The 17030-nt window shown below is 45.3% G+C and overlaps 1 long non-coding RNA gene across 2 annotated transcripts; it reads right to left on the bottom strand.

The window, feature by feature from the left end:
* Positions 1-4666: 4666 nt before the first annotated feature.
* On the bottom strand, positions 4667-5390 carry LOC135387388 (uncharacterized). 2 transcript variants are annotated; one of them, XR_010421085.1, is made up of 3 exons: positions 5320-5390; positions 5108-5239; positions 4667-5027 (listed from the first exon to the last, which is right to left on the bottom strand). It is a non-coding gene; the product is annotated as an uncharacterized LOC135387388 (long non-coding RNA). The 2 variants fall into 2 exon arrangements; XR_010421084.1 differs by having other exon boundaries at positions 4667-5239.
* Between the last annotated feature and the right edge of the window lie 11640 nt (positions 5391-17030).

The raw sequence follows: 17030 nt of genomic DNA, 5'->3' as shown, positions 1-17030 counted from the left end.
TTCTCTTAGTCGTAGGTTCTCACTACGTAATGTCTGGCATTCTTCCTGATATTGGGCCATTCGATTTTGCAAGGTTTCTAGCTCTTGAATCTTCTGCTGTAGTAGCTCCTCTGTGTGTGTCCTGCTTTGGCCACTGCTATCTGTGGTGGTGAAAATAGCATTCGACGGGAAACAGATAACAAGACAAGCTAGAAACGAACAATTAAAAAAGCAGAATAACATTCCACTGTTGAAAGCCACATTTGATAGGATGATGAATTTGACCAGTGAATAACGAAAATTACCGTTATTTGCAGCAAAATTTCCTGGTGCTGTATCGGCACCACGACAGCATTCCTCTGTATAGAATTGTGCAAATTTTATATTTGAATTCTTATAGAATGGCACAATATGCGATTGCTCCCTGATTTATGTTTACCTGTTTGGAGTGTTGTATCATCAGTATGCCATGTTGCAGGTGACGACTCTGTCCGATTACCTGCGTAAAATCGATTGCATTTTAGATGTCAACCGCACACGAGGTAACTCTCCCTTCAGGACGCGTTACCTGGCACATCGTAACATCGGCGTTTGGCTGCTCTCTCGAACCTTTCGCATTTCTTTGCTTGCCTTTCCGAAGATGTAGCAAGGAAAGAAAACACGGTCGGTACCCAGTCTGGGTGATTTTCCGCATCAGAGGGATAGCCTGCAAGTTACGGCGCGGCAGCAACACACGCCCATCTGGAGTTGTTTAGTGCATCCGTAACAGCGGCAAAACGCATTTTGTGAGACACATAAAAAGAATAATTGACACTGTTATTTGTTCTCGTACCTCGTATGAAGTGGGCACTGCAGACCCGATCGTCGTTCGAAGGTTTCCAGTCCTTCCTCCGAATGGCATTGAGCCATTTCTGCCGTCTCGCAGGTGCTTTGGGGATGCGGAAAAAACTAAGGCCACTTCCTGCCCGTGCACGATTAGTGCAGCCGATTGCACAGTAGCTAAGTGGCATCACGACACAAAAATAATCCGCTTACAGGTAGTTAAAATACAGAGCATATGCCATGGTAAATTTCACGTTGCCCGCTTGCGCCGACGCCCGCATGCGTTTGTTTTGCCCACTAGTGGGCGGGGAGTATCGGTAGGTCACGTGACTATGACGTCGCTCGGGGCGAGGTCTGTTGGCCACCTCGCCGAACGACGCGTGTCTCATGCGTCCAGTTTTTGTGAAGCTATGCTCCCCTTCCGTCATCCACGACATCCATCCGCCAACAAAGTCCTTGGCGTTCATTTCCGTCGCCAAAGCCTTTGCTTTGAGAAGTACCTGAACTGTAGACAGCGCCCTGCCCTCCGCTCGCTGCACGACGATCCATGTCCGCAGACGGTTCTCCAGCTCTGGCCATCGTGCTTTCTTCCCGCGGTCGGCATTTTTGCTGGCCTTCATGGAACGCAGTACTGTTTTAGCTTTCACTGACGTTGAGATGCCGTCCTGCTGCCCGGTTCCCATTGGCTATAGCATAGTCGACAGCATGCAGCTTGAAGCTCGCTGGGTAACGTTTTCGCGTTGCAGGCGCCAATCGCCACGACCACGTGGATTGACACAAAAGAAAACACAACGTGGTTGGCGCAATGATGATGATGATGGCAACTGATGCGTGTGACGATGGGGATGCTATTCGCCATATAGGAGGAAAAGCGCAAAATGCTGCACGACAGATGGCGCTTGTACTCCGTCGCAATATTTTCGCCAGGGAAAAAAAATTAGAGTCGCGTATAAGTCGCACCTCTGTCCTAGACGCACAGCTGAGAATTAAAAAAAAGCGACTTATACACCGGAAAATACGGTAATTACTTAGGAGGACGAGTTTGATTTTGAGTTTGAGTTTGAGTTTGATTTTAGAAAAAAAATCGGAAGATAGATACGGGGGTAGCAAAATTCGTCAGGTAACGAATTATGCTACTCCCACAAAGGAATTGAAACGAATGAAAGGAGAAAGAAGAAAAGAAGAAAAGGTAAAAATAGAAAGACATCACCCCTCCCTGTCACCGAACTGTACGTGCACATGCGTAGCTACATCCCCTAGAAGTGAACTGAATTGCAAGAAACTAACAGGAACGGGGAACTCCACGACACATGCCTAGAATGCGGTCCTAAAATACAGATTTCATATCACTGCTCACTATGAAGTTGACAAGCGCTGACAACCCCCGCATCTCTCTTTCCGGGTTCCCATACACCCAGCACCTTGACTATATGGAAGGTTCTATTGTCCAAGTGGTCTAGAGCAGAATTCAATGTAGCCTTTGCGATGCATATCTTGTGCAGTGCATAACGATGTGTTCCGTGTTTTCCACAGATGCACACACTGGACAGCTTGCTGAACTAGCCCTGCCGCCTTTATGGAAAAACTGTTGACCAAACCGATGCAAAAGTGTTTGTATAGGTCGCGGTACGCTGGACGGAACACGGAATTTCAGTTCCGGGTCAATCTGATGAAGCAAGGATGACCGCCTGTCTAATTTGTAACAATTGCCTCCTGTATATGTCTTCTGTCAGCAATTTTAATATGTGCTTCACATTTGACGTGAAATATGTCACCGTGTGTTCCGTTGACGATAGGTGCGCTATATCCGCCATCTCATCTGCAGCTTCATTACCCCGTGTCCAGGAATCCACTGAAGCAGTATATCGTGGCCAGTATCTACTGCTTTCTTGTATGCGAGGAGAAGGTCCCGTACTATTGGCGCCGTACAGCCACTTCCCAAGAATGTTATGGCTTGGAGGCCGGCCTTTGAATCGCAATATATGACGCATTGCGCGGGCACCTGGCGTGCGGCTACCAATTCCGCTGTTGTCGACGACGTTCTGTGAGAAAGCCTTGCCATTCCTTCTCTACTGTGCTGTGGTACAACAAACGCTGATGAAGACCCAGACGTTGACATCGACCCGTGTGTGAAAATTGCGGTCCTAGCACGATGGCTCTCCAGAGAGAAAGAAAAAAACGCATCAACAGGTAGGAAACGCGCGCTGTATCAACGGTATTTGCAGTAGCGTGGATGGGCAGGTGGATACTGTCCTGTTTACGACGTAGCGGGGACGGTGGTACAAAAAGTCCCCATCCCGTTCCGGCATCGCGGGATGGGGGATCCCGAAATGCCGTTCAGAAATGTCGAAATGCCGGGATTCCGAACTCTAGTCGTGACGTCCCCAGTTCCCCTCGCACGTGACTCGTGACGTGGCGTAGATGGTGGTTGTGGTGGTACGATGTTGAAAGAGGGAGACGGGTGAGGTCTGCCTGCTCAGAAACGCGTTTGCAGCCACTGTTAGAAATAAATCTCCCACAATATACGCTTAGAAATCAACGCACAAAAATAATCGCCGAAATATCCCCGTTTAAATAAAAACGCTAAGGAATCCACGGTTAAGGATATATAGTTAAATAAATCGTTTCAGAATCCCCCCACGTCTGCCCTACGGTTGCTAAAATCACGTGGTGTGGCCGCAAGTGAAATGGACAACCCGCTTAGAGAAACAGTCCCGCTTAGGATTTAGTCTTAAAGATTTATTAGCGTAATCCCCCTTATGCCTGCACTGCCCAAAGCAAGGTGAACTGCAAACAAGGGACTTAACGAACCTCACAGGGCCAAACTAGCCTAAGCTGTCCCAAACTAACCCCAACTTAAACAAAACTAACCTAACATAACATCATCTAACCCGACGCAGAATGCAATCAGTCCGCCTCAGTGCTGGATGATGAGGGGATTTTGAAACAGCTTAGTTTTAATGGTGGATTCTTAAGCGGTGATCTCTAACCGGAGATATTAAGCTGTTTATTTTTGGAGCTTTATTTTCAACCGTGTATTTTTTAGTGGGTTTATTCTTAAAGGGGCCGTAAACAGGCCACGAAACATTTCTGAAATAATGATACCCCATGAAAGAACGCAGATCATAATACCCAAATATACGTTTCGTTCGGCTCTTCCCAGCTCATTGACCCATATAACTGCACTCTTAATTTTTTTACTCCCTTTTAGGTGTAATCCGGTGGTGTCATAACTCACCCCCTAAAGGGTGTATGGGAACACCTCTAGGAGAGGTTACACCCTCCAGAAAAAGGGTGTTTTCTGTTTAGCGAAAAACACCCTTTGGGGTGTAACCAAGAAGTGTCATAACTCACCCCCTTAAGGGTGTACGTGAACACCGTGCGCAGGATTACACCCTTAAAAAAAGAGTGTTTGCACATGTACGCAGCACGAAATTTCAGTTTTCTGAGCTGCCAGCAGCTGCAAACTGTAAATCCGTGTGAAAGGACAAAGAGCGAAATGTTGTAGAATTGCACACCCCAATTTCAATTGCAAATTTCAGACAAGTACGTCACAAGCAGTATAATATACACTCTAAACCCAGTGACGGATAGGTGCCGCCTGATCAACTGGCACATTTCTCAAACAATGCGCTAGATGACTTCAAGAGGCCTGCGAAAGCTGCCGATGCTCTGTGCCCCCTGAAACAACTGGTACGACACCCCTGCTGACGCCAGGAGCCACAGTGTACATTACGTATTAAAGGAATACTTGTACCCATTAATACGCGAGCTACATTATGCCTCTCGGGTTCCCTAACATAAAATGACCTCCACGTTTGAAAAAAAAAAGAAAAAAAAAGAAAATGCACCAAGGACATCCCAATTGAAACACCAAATTTTATTGCCGTGCACATACCTTTAAATTGAATCCCGTACATCATCGTTGGCCGAATGGAAAGCATACACGGTTCACTAATCCCAACACACACATATGGAGCACATGTTGCATGGACAGACAACCTCCGATGAACCAGGCAGTACTCCAAACATCGAACACACAGTCCTCGGAACTCCGAACAGGCACTGCACAGCTCAACCAAGATCATTCTTAGTGACGAACACGACAGTTCCTCAAATGAAATGGCCGATGAACAATTGTCCAAGCTAGTGGCACCATACACACTTCGATGCGAAGCAGTTACAGTTTTGCACGCGTGTATGTGACCGTTGAGACAGGAAACTACCTGTGAAGAAACCGAAGCGAATATCACGCTGGTATTGTTCAAACGTGAATGCTAGAATAGTACAGCATTTTGCGACTCACGTCCTTGAAGTTGATACAGTCCCACGTGCACCTATAACGAAAGAATACAATTAGCCTCGCTTGTAATGTACACATCATCACTTCACCGGTGTAGCCGATCTCTCCTGCCGCCATTTGCAATGCGTCCACTGTCTGCAACAGAATGTACTGCGATGGTTAAACACAAGTAAAACGCGGGCGTCGTACGTGGAATCCCAGCTAGGTTGACTTACCTTAAGCAACCATTAAGCCTGTACTGAAAAAACAAGGTTGTCATCCTTCTCAAACGCGAGGTTGCACAGCACACAACAGGCAGGAAAGCAGCGAGGAATACACTGCGGAAGAATACGAGGTGCCACTGCCACTGGTGCCACGTCACTCCTCACGGCGGGAGCGCGCAGCAACGTAGTACGCTCCAGCGAAGGCACACATACTTAGCCTGCACACGCATTATCCAACACGCACAAGAATGTTCAATACGCACATGCGTACACGGCTCAGTAGGCACACATATTATTCAGTGGGACACACATATTTGGCGATTGGGATCGCTGTGCTTGCTATTTGATAACTGTTACGGCTGTTTACCGGCTGTACTTTCTGAGGGAACTTTTTTAACCGGCTTATGTTCGTCACACGATTTAGAGTGTAGACTCAAAATTTCTAGCGAGGTGCCCCATTGTATGCATCTGTAAGGAGCATGAAGCATGTCATTGTACTTTCAAAAGACACATACAGTTCATGTACAAAGCTCTATGCCCGTTACACCCATTTTACGCCTCTTTTACACCCAAGCTCAGTGGATGTTGTAAATAAGGTGTTAAGTTTTTATTACACCCATTTAACACCCCTCATCCGAGGGTGTTTCTTCGAGCCGGTGTAATATGGGAGTAAAAATCAGTTTACACCAGACTTGTGCGTAACGCGTTACTAGTAATTGCGTTACTTGTAATCAATTACTTTTTTGAGTAATGTTTCGAGTAATCAGTTACTTTACTGTCAAAGTAATTTTTCGAGTAATCAATTAGTTTTCTGAGTAATCGATTACTCAGTAATTGATTACTTTTCCGGCAGAGATTAACTTATCTTTCAGATGCTCTGCCCGAAGTCAAGCCCCTCGTACCGTCAGCCTTTGTTGGGCCATTCTACTATAGCAAGCGGAGGTTATTGAAATGATGTTCTGAAATTTCTGGGTCGCTCTCCTTAAACTCTTCCTACACCAGTGTGGTGGTACCTGAAGCTTTGGAGGTTGAGGGAGTCATGGGGAAGTCCCACGCAATGCTCTTCCACAACCGGGTCAACGTCTTCCCGGGCGATAAATACAGTATACGTACAGCTTGGGACAAAAGTTTACGGAACACCGGGGTGTTGCGTTTCTCTATTGGAGCGACACTCTCACAGCAACGTGCAGCGGACACAGATATTGAGATGTGAATAAAATAGTTCCTCATTTCCGTTCCTCATTCGATCTCTTCCTGATAGCAACCCGGGGGCCACTCCGTTGAAGAAATATGCAAGTGCCATGTTCCGTAAACCTTTGTCTCAAGCTGTACAGATCCTACACGTTTTGGTTCTTCGTGTTACTTCAGCTGTGAAGCTGTTGAACCTTTTTTTCTTCTCTCTCTCTTTTTTGAGGCACACAGAGACGGGGACATTTTGCGTGAATGCAAGTAACGACTGGAGTAACGCGTTACTTTTCTACTCATTACTCAATTACATTTGGAGTCGAGTAATTGGTAACGGTAATCAATTACTTTATCCGTAGAAGTAACGGTAACGGTAATCAATTACTTTTTTCGAGTAACGGGCACAAGTCTGGTTTACACCCCAATTACACCCGGATTACACCCTAAAGGGAGTAAAAAAATTAAGAGTGTGCTTTCAAAGATGAGTAACCAGCGAGCCTCTCTCCACCACGCATACGTCACATGGCTACGTAGCGTTTTGCCGTCGAATCGGGGAGCCGAGCTGCGCACATGACGTTTCAAATTACCAGATTCTTCGTTATCAGCTGTGAGTCGGAGCGCTCAGTTTGTTTGTGTGAAACGACGTTTTGCGCTCCGTGGTTCCGAAATTCAACGTCATGACATCTTCAACATCTCCGGCTGGCGCAAACGTCAACAGTTGGGCTGGTATCATAACATGACGCGATTCGAACCCGGGTTCCTCCCAGTCACGACGTGACATGGCCAGCACGCTATCCACTGTACCACGCGAGCTGGTGACGCGATGCCGCGTGGCTCAAACTATGGTGGGCTAGAAAGACTGGTGTGCTTACCGCCATATTCAATACATGGAATGCGCGATGCCCCTGTTTTGAAGCCAAGCTCCGGCGCTATGCGCTCGCAGCGAACCAAGCGGATTCTCGTTGAACTAGTCCAACATGTGCTGTGTGTGATGGTGTATGTGTGCTTGACTATTTTTATAGTGAATATATTTGGACCAGCACTACGTTGGTTTGCCGCACTGACTGTTTACTAGCATCCGCAGTTCTTTGTAACTAAACCACGTGACATTTGCTACCGTCACGTCTGCCTAGCCGACGATCCTTGCAAGCGAAAGATATCGGAATGTTTCGAAGCACGTGACCGCATGTCTTATCTTCGTTGGATGATGACAGACGGGTCGAAAAACAAAATAAACAGCGGCCACTGCGTCCGACAGCTCGCCTCCTTGATGGTTTCTTTCACTTCACTCTTTCTTTTCAGCCTAGATTATCGAGTTGCTGTGTACAGGAAGCTGGGAACACTTTGTCACGGAACATAGGCCGATGGTAGATTGTTCAACTAAATTGTCATTTAGCTAAACTATGGCGCTTTCTATACAGTGTACCTCGCCGCACATCTTAGTTGTTATGTAATTATTTTGCTTCCTATGTAACTATAAAGGAACATGGTATCGGCCATAAAAAAAAAAAAAATTGTAGCACCGCAGTAGTATTCTCTCTGCACGCACAGTAGAACGACCGAGTCATATATATATATATATAGCGCGAAAGATATATTCCTTATTTCCTTGCTCCTTCTTCCTTGCTCCTGATCTTGTTGCAGATATATATATATATATATATATATATATATATAGAGAGAGAGAGAGAGAGAGAAGAAAAAATGCCACACTTGTATTATTAACCGAAAATGCTTGAATGGATTTGATGTTATACAAAGGGTTCCTAGAACATCATGTTAAACTCATTTTATCCACTGGTTGAGCGGCCTAAGAGCGCTGCTAGCGTGACATTATACAATAACAACGAATACACTGATGATGATAAATGGGGAAATTCGCCACCTGGGTTTGTGGCCCACAACCGACAGCCTTAATGCCGTCATTATAGATTATAAAGATTCAAGTTGAAAAGCGTAAAATACATGTGCCCTATGACTTGCGACGTGCCCGCTTGGTGTGCCCCCCCCCCCCCCATTTTGCAATTGATCCGTTCACCGTATGTGCATCTGTTTGCATTTTCGTCGCTTGTAGGCGTCCTGGGGTGGCCCCGACTCTGTCGCGACTCATATCCCCATCTTTTTCTGTTACCTCATCACCGCCATCATCAATTTATATTAAAAAGGTTGTACCATAGTTACAAATGAAACCTATTGACATTGAACACGGTTAAGGATATAATGTCATGATTGTTCAGTATATGGTCCCATGTTGAAGTGTAAATTAGGAAACCCCAACCGGAGTTTGAGACTTTATAAATGAAAATGCACTACTTGATATTGCCTTTTGCTATGAGGTACACTAGAAGTCAAGAGTCTTCTGCTTCAATACGTGATCTGTTCCTGGTGCCTAACACCCTTCACTGGAAATGGGACTGCCAAGTACTTGGTTGACATTCCGATCACAAGAGGGTTCTTGAGATGCACCATATAAAATTTAAGCATAACAGACCTAAAATCCAGATATTCCACGATATTCCTTGGGCAGATCCTTGTAATAATTTTAACTGGATCTGTAGCATCTCGAGAAATGTTAATATGGCCTGAAATTTTTTCAAGGGCACTGTACACATATCCACAAGAAAGTTAGTATCCAAGAAGCCTTACAGGGGGAGGGGGGTAATATGTTTATTAAGAAAAAAAGAAGGAAAGGCTACCCAGGCAAAGAGCCGGCTTGCTATTCCAAAAAAAATGGGAAAAACGAAAAAGAGAAGGAAGGAAAGATAAAGGAAAAAACGGGGAAAACGAAAAAGACAAGGTTTACACTCAAAGACCATGGCTGACACGCGAAGCTTAGCATCTTAAACGTCGCATAAACAAAATTAGACGGCGATAGAAACTAACCCTGGTTTCAGGTTTGACGAAGGCACTGAAGGAGGAAATGAGGAAATAAGTGAGACTAAAAAGAAATATTATAGCTACGTCTTTGATGCGTACTCCCAGCAAATTTGGCATATGACTACTCAAAGTATCGAGCGAAAGAGGAACAAAATGACGCACAGCAGAGAACAGATTATATAGAAGATGTGGGAAACTGCTAATAGATCTATCACCGTTGTCGCACAACTTAAACTCCCGAATTATTATTAGTATGACATTACTTTAAAGCAGCACTTGTATCTCCCCTTACAAAAATAAGTTTAGCCAGTCTATTGACATCATTTGGACGTCCCATTTCCTGAATAGACTTCCTTTGGACTACTGAATATACAGCCTGTATGTTTCAAGTCTATAGACATCTTTTGGACTATCGTGTATCCTTTCTTTGGTCTGTCAATAGGAGATTGGCACCAACAGTCTCTAGACAACCTGCTATAGAAAGGAAACAAATATCTGCCATTTCCTGCCTATTGACTTTCTATAGACTGACGATAGACTGGCCACTGGTGAACATTCCCCTTCAACCATCATATGGCCCCTATTCGGATTCATGAGCCGTGATCAGTTGAGTCCGAACCTGGAACTTTGCTGAGGTCGAAAGTGATGTTTTTTCCCCCTGTGTTGAGAAGCATACATGACCATCATTGGCACACGTCTAGGATCACTGAGAATAATCCTTAGTGCCATCTGCAATAGCTTAACCAGTGCAAGGACGTAGCACCGTCGTCGCTTCCAAGCAGAAAAGAGATATCATATATTACTTGACTTTCGGGCTTCCGCAAATTCGAGTGCCCTGCTTGCCTCTGACGTGTCAGAATGAAGGGTGAGGTGTTCCAGCTTAACCCAAATATGCATACATCTAACCCCAAGTTGAGGAATTGCTTGGAGTAGTAACTCAACACCAAGATAACGCTTGTGTTTGTAACTGCTTTCGGTCTGAGACATTCAGTAGGTCCATTGAAAGACAAACTTGTGGAATGCGTAGTGTCCATGCAGGTTCACATTGATGCAGGCAGCATTCTCACTGTATAAGTTTCACTTTCAATGGACCTACTGAATGTCTAAAACCGCATGCAGTTACAAACACAGGCGTTATCTTGGTGGTGATTTAATATTCCAAGATATTCCTTACTTCGCTCTTGGATGGATGCGTAATCGAATTAAGCAGGGATACCTCACCCTTCATTCTAACTCAGAGGCAAGCACGACACTCGAATTTGCGGAAGCTCGCAAGTCAAGCAATATATGGTATCTGTTTTCTCTTAGAGCGGAGGTGGACGTCCTGAAACCACTAGAATTAAGTAATTGCGGATGTCACATAATGATTATCGATAATCGTTATGTGGCATACATGGCCCTCATTGGCACGTGTCCAAGGTCATGGTGGATCCACCATGACCCTGGACACGTGCCAATGACGGCCATGTATTGCCTGTCAGTATAGGTTAAAAACATCAATACATATTCACACTCAACATAACTACGGATTCATATTTAACTTATACAGTTCATAAATCCGAATTGGGTGAATATAATGATAATAGAAAGGCAATCGTGGATCAATGGCCAGTCAATGGTCAGTCTATAGAAAGTCAATAGACAGGCAATGGCAGTTGATCATTTTCCCTTCTATAGTAGGTTGTTTATAGACAGTTGGTGCCAATCTCCCATTGACCGTCTATGGGAAGGAAAGAGGTGTGAACAAAGGTGGTCTATGGGAAGGCAATAGACCGTCTATAGCTTCAATGGACGTTTGTCCATGACTTGTCTATTGGCTGACCCAACAATTTTTCACAAGGGATCTATTTCTTATTATGCCACTGTGGGAGGTAAATATGAAGAAGTCTTCTGCGGGTAGATTGACAAAGGAAAAAAGTGGATATGCTAGTCCAAAAAGTCTCGGGACTGATTACTTCAGGACGCGATATTGTGGTCTTCTGGGCAAGACAATATTCCGAATGGTTTTCTTAGAAGGTACGCCGAGTAAGCTGCGCAATTCCTCAAAATTATTTTCCAGATATCGCTGGACGAAGGGACTGTCCCGAACGAATGGAAATGCGCTCGTATAAAACCGATACGTAAGGCAGGAGTCCCGGCTTTGGTTTCGTATTTTCTCTTCTTTCCAGCTTTTGTGAATTGCTAAAGCACATCTTTTCCAAACAATTAACATCATGATCAAGTAACAGCATACCTTGCAGCATATCTTTCGTGGGGGCTACTCCGCTGTTATGGCCCTGTTTGATTTCATCCACGACTTTGCATTTGCTTTATATAATAACCTACAAATTGAAATATTGGTTTTGCATCTCTCCAAGGCAGTTGACCGTGTACGTACCCTATAGAAAGCTGACACATAATACCAAGATCATGGATTGGCTTCGGGACTGATTCCCTGTCTGATCGAACCCCATACACCTGTTGTCTATATGCACGATATGTTAAGTAACATTAATTGTAAAGCATGTTTATTCGCTGATGACTGCGTAACATATCGCGCGATATATTCCGAAAAACATAGGGATGTCTGAACGTGCGTCCTCAATATGCCGATCGTTCTCTCTTTCTCTTTCTTTCTTTTTTTCGTCCGTGCTTTGCTTATGGCTCATCTTGCTCGCCTTATATTACGCACCTTTGCAAAGCAGTTTAGAACACATCAACGAGTGGTGTTACAAATTGCAAATCAATTTGAACACCGACAAAACTGTGTCTAGGCTGTTATATGTAGAACAAAGGCTTTGCCAACATCATAGTATACTTGCAAGGGAGCTTAGTACAAATATCTTGGGGTCGCCGTCCCGTCCGATTTTAGATGGAATTTTCACGTGCCCTTAATAGGCATCACAGTCAAGAGAAAGCCTCTTCTATCTCAGAAGAACACTTCATTATGCTACTGCTTAGGTCAGACTACCGGTATATAGAACACTCGTGCTACCGGATATCATCTCATATGGCCCGAGTGTGCATAAGGCCCAAGTGATCAGAACGCCCAAATGTTCATAAGTCCCGAAAAAAAATTGGGCTTTTTGAACATTCGGGTCAAATGAGCAGGGCAGGGTAAGCTGTCCAGAAAGCCGAAATGCCCAGAAGGCCAAAATAGTCATATGGCCCGAAAACCAGGAGGGAAGATTAGGAGTGTCCTAGATATTTTCTTTGCTCCTATGCACAATATTAAATGAATGCGACAGAGGAGAAAAAGGTAACTGAACTAAACATATTAATAAATGTGCTGAAATGAGGAAACGATTTTTCAAGCAAATAAGATATAGATGTGGCAAAAACTAAATACAAATAAATACGAATCCTAACAGCGTTCAATATTTCGTTCAGTACATTTGGTAGGCTCTGTGCCTAATATTTTTATTGAATAACTTATCCGTTTGCCACATTAAAAGCTTCTCAACCTTCTCTGGAATACTGCTATGACGCACAATGAGTACCGCTTTTTCTGCGAAGGTAACCAAGCAGGGCACGGCAGTAGAGTAGCCAGAAAATATATTTCTGGAGGGGTTCAGGAGGAAATTTGCATAAGAAAGAAGGGTTTACGTATCTCAAACGAGCTACCAAATGTACGATTTCGGGAGGGGTTTGAACGTAGCAAACCATGCCTACGCATGGGACCATTTTTTCCGCTCTAACCCCTCGGGAACCATTTTTTCCGAGATCGTTTGTTCCGTCCAGGGTGTCGAACCGAACCCGAACCCGAACCGAAAACCGTACCCGAACCGTTATTTTTGCCGGAACCGAACCCGAACCCGAACCGAAATTTTCATGACACTGTTGAACCCGAACCGGAGCAGAACCGTAAAAAATAATAGCGGTAACCGGTTCGCAACAAAACGGTTCGGACATAAAAGAAGTCAGCATAAGAGTTCCTCTCTATCCCCGAACGAAGACACATTGGTATCATCATCACGCGCCTATATCATAAATTTCAGAAATGTTCTCCTAGCAGTCAGACGACGACGTATAGTAAGTATACTTTCAGCGTCTTTTTAACATGTTGAAGCGCAGTTGTCCTTGTGAGTGCCGCGGCTAGCGCCCCACGCACGCGGTGCGGCGTCTACTCCTCAGAGACCAGGTGCCACGCGGACGAATGAAACACGAATGGAGTAGGCCAGTTATATAGCTTTACAGGACGAATATGTGATCAAATAAGCGCCCAAGATTTCCCTTTACACGTGAGCAGCACAAATTAAACAAGTCAGAAACATGAGAAGTGGAGAAGGAGCGTACGCAGAACGGTGCCTGTTTGATTGGTCGTGCTTTGAAAAGTAAATGTGGTTCTGCTTATTGGTAGCGCAGTTGTGTCGTCGTGACACATTGCCGTTATGTTGTGGATTAACAAGTACACTGCTGTGAGCTCGGACAGAGTAAGGCTTGCAGGCTTATTTTCGACATGCTTCAGTACGGTTTCAGATCGATTCACGCTGCGAAGGCAGTGTGCCGGCAAGTACTGTCGTCTATGTTACGCTGTCCATCTTATTAGGCTTCCTTTAAGTGTATCTTGCTGGCACTGTTCTTGTGAAAAAAGATATTTTGGGAACAGAAAGTAGCAGGACTACACCGCTTCAACAGCGTGAACTCTAGTTGCAATAAGTGTTCATCCATTTCTCATTTCTCTCACTAAAGGGCTACCTCACCGCTAGAGACGTCAATGCAGACAACAGCAGTAAGCTATTAGCCACGCATTTCCTGATAAAAGCAGTTTTATGGAACATATATAACGGAAGCGTTGAACCGGTTCACGAACCGGTTCGGGGCTGCGAACCGGTTTGCGAACCGGTTCGATTTCTGGCCTGGCCGAACCGGAACTGAACCGGAACGAAATCAAAACAACGCGAACCCGAACCCAAACCGAACCCGTATTTTTTGCGGTTCGGCACCCTGGTTCCGTCACCAAATTTTCGGGGGCCATTTTTTCGGGGCCGTTCGACGAAATGGGTTCCATCAAATGGGCGAACACCATAGATTCTGTAACTGAACTCTTTGGAGACTACATTTCACACGGCGGAAGAAGCGCATCCGCATTGTTTGTGTTCACGTCAGATGCGCGCTGCAGAAGGAGCATATTCCGAGGATTCACCGAGTGCAATTGTCCAAAATGGGTGCAACTTGATTAACATAATAAATATCAGCCCCGAGTAGAATACCAAGCCGTAGGGCTTCTCGGAAAAGTGTGGAATTCGCGCTGTCACACCTGAAAGGCGATTTTACAGAAGAATATTTGTTGCATATAACTCGCACTGATAAAAGTACCGTACTTTTCTGTGTATAAGCGCCGTTATATATTAAAAAAAGTTATCTGAAGAAGTCCTGCGCAGGATGATGACGCGCATATGATGACATTAGATGACGCGCAGGACTTCTTCAGAGAATTTTTTTTAAATGTATAACGGCGCTTATACACAGAAAAATACGGTACTTTTATCAGTGCAAGTTTCGGGACCCTGAGGCAACAGAAGCCTTTCTTTCAGGTGAGGGAAGGTTGAGGCTGGTCTAGTTGAATGGGGAAATACGCTTCTGTTGTTTGCGGTTCCATGTCCTCACAGGTCAATCTGATGCCTTCCTGGTTTTCGGGCCATATGACCATTTGGGCCTTCTGGGCATTAGGGCCTTCTGGACACCTTATCCTGCCCTGCTCATTTGACCCAAATGCTCAAAAGGCCCAATTTATTTTCGGGTCTTATGAACATTTGGGCGTCCTGGTCACTTGTGCCTTATGCACACTCGGGCCATATGAGATATAATCGTGCTACCGATCGTCACGTTCGCTAAGGTAACTTGGGACCCCTTTGCTGCGTCTCTTTTGCGGGTTTCTTTCGAATTGTCGTCACTATACGAGTGTATTATGTGTATATGTTATATAATTAATGTACGTTCCCTACTCCTTCCCAGGTTCCTTCTGGGACCAGTATTCTGAAATAAATGTATAAATCGTTATATTTTCGTGTCGTCCCCTTTGTGTTCCGGATTCCTTCCCTCTACTGACTGCTCATATGCAGACTGTAATCAGCAATTCTATCGCTTCCGTTGGTTAGCTGCAGTTAACGTATATCTCACGCTTATAGCCCACCACCGACTTAAACATTTCTATCACAATCCCCCGTCACCGGACCTCGCAACCTGGAAGGTAAAGGTCGCTCAGATGAAGGAAACGATGAGCACATATCACGAATATCACTACCCAAAGGCAGAACCGGCTGCTCGAACACGTCTTTATCGTTATCAAAGTACACGTGTCCCAGACCCGAGAGCTGATAGGGACGCGCCGACGAATGTCAGCACTGATATCTGGGTGTGCCATTCGTTTGCTCCTGCAGGTGACACTCAAGGCGCATTTTGCATGCAGAGCAAATAAAAGGCACGCTCATGGGTTAACGGCAGGTGTGTAATCACGTGACGAGTAGCACTGAAATAAGCCGCGAGAGGCGATTAGATCGCATAGCGCCGAGCAGAGCCATTTATAGGGAGAGTTTGGCCATTCTTTGATCTTTTGCCGCCTCATGGGAGGAGCTTATTTTGACGTCAGAGTCGTCGTTGCGCCGCCCGAAAAGCCTGAATCCGAGCGGAATCCGCTTATCAGCCATCTAGTCCGCGCCATATTGATGCTGTCCGCCAGCTGGTCGACACCTTCGTGGCCGTGTTGAATGTAATCTACAGGAATAACCGGCTTATGACCCACTGGCGCCAGTGATAAGGGGGGCTTTGTTGCCGAACAGAAAAAAATCAAGGACGAAAGGCTTTCGAAACAAGAAGTACGCACGTGTCTTCTCTCCTTGGATTGCAAACAACGATCGGCATCAATATGGCGTCTGCGACCGGTTGACGACTGGATAACAATAGAGCACGATGAGGGAGGTCGTTCAGCCGTGACGTCTCATGACGCGCTTTAAGTTAGGCTCCTCCCAATGGCCAAAACTCTCTCTATAAAGGGCTCTGGCGCCGAGATACGCTTGGCGCCATCTCTCGGCAGGAACATCGGCGGGTACACTGTTAAAACAGAACTTCACCACATAGCACGCTCCTAACCAACCATCATACCGAATGATATCATTCTGTGCCATGATTTGTTCAAAACAGGGGGGAGGCGCCTATCTGGGACAAGATAATCTGTCCCAGATAGGCGCCTCCTCTCATTTTCAACAAATCATTGCACAGAATGATATCATTCGGAATGATGATGGGCTAGGAGCGTGCTATGTGGTGAAGTTCTGGTTTAACAGTGTACATATGACAACCGCCGAACGGCTCACCAGTCCTTCTAGCCCACCATAGTGACAGTTCCTGAAATTGCGAAAGGGAAGGCATGATCCCAGCGGAAGCCTGATGCGATAAGCCATGCCTGTGTTATCTCTTTCTACTATTCCGGTGTGGGCCGGGTTTCCAACCTCCTTTCGTCGGACTGACAACGACTGCGCTGAAAAATTCGTCGCGCGCTAGGCTCCGGGTGCTCCGTAAAGCATGATGTTCGGCTATTTTTTTCGATGGAATAGCTCCTCACTATTCCTGTCAATTACATTGAATTTGAGTAAGTTCGGTACGCTCTTCATATTGGTGGGATAGAAAAGTGAGCTTTACTTGGCAAGTTTCAGAGTTCATTCCGCAAAAATGTACATAAT

This window comes from Ornithodoros turicata, chromosome 3 (assembly GCF_037126465.1).
Source record: "Ornithodoros turicata isolate Travis chromosome 3, ASM3712646v1, whole genome shotgun sequence".
Taxonomy (NCBI): domain Eukaryota; kingdom Metazoa; phylum Arthropoda; class Arachnida; order Ixodida; family Argasidae; genus Ornithodoros; species Ornithodoros turicata.
The sequence above is the reverse complement of the archived record's forward strand: the minus strand, read 5'-3'. Positions and strand labels throughout refer to the sequence as shown.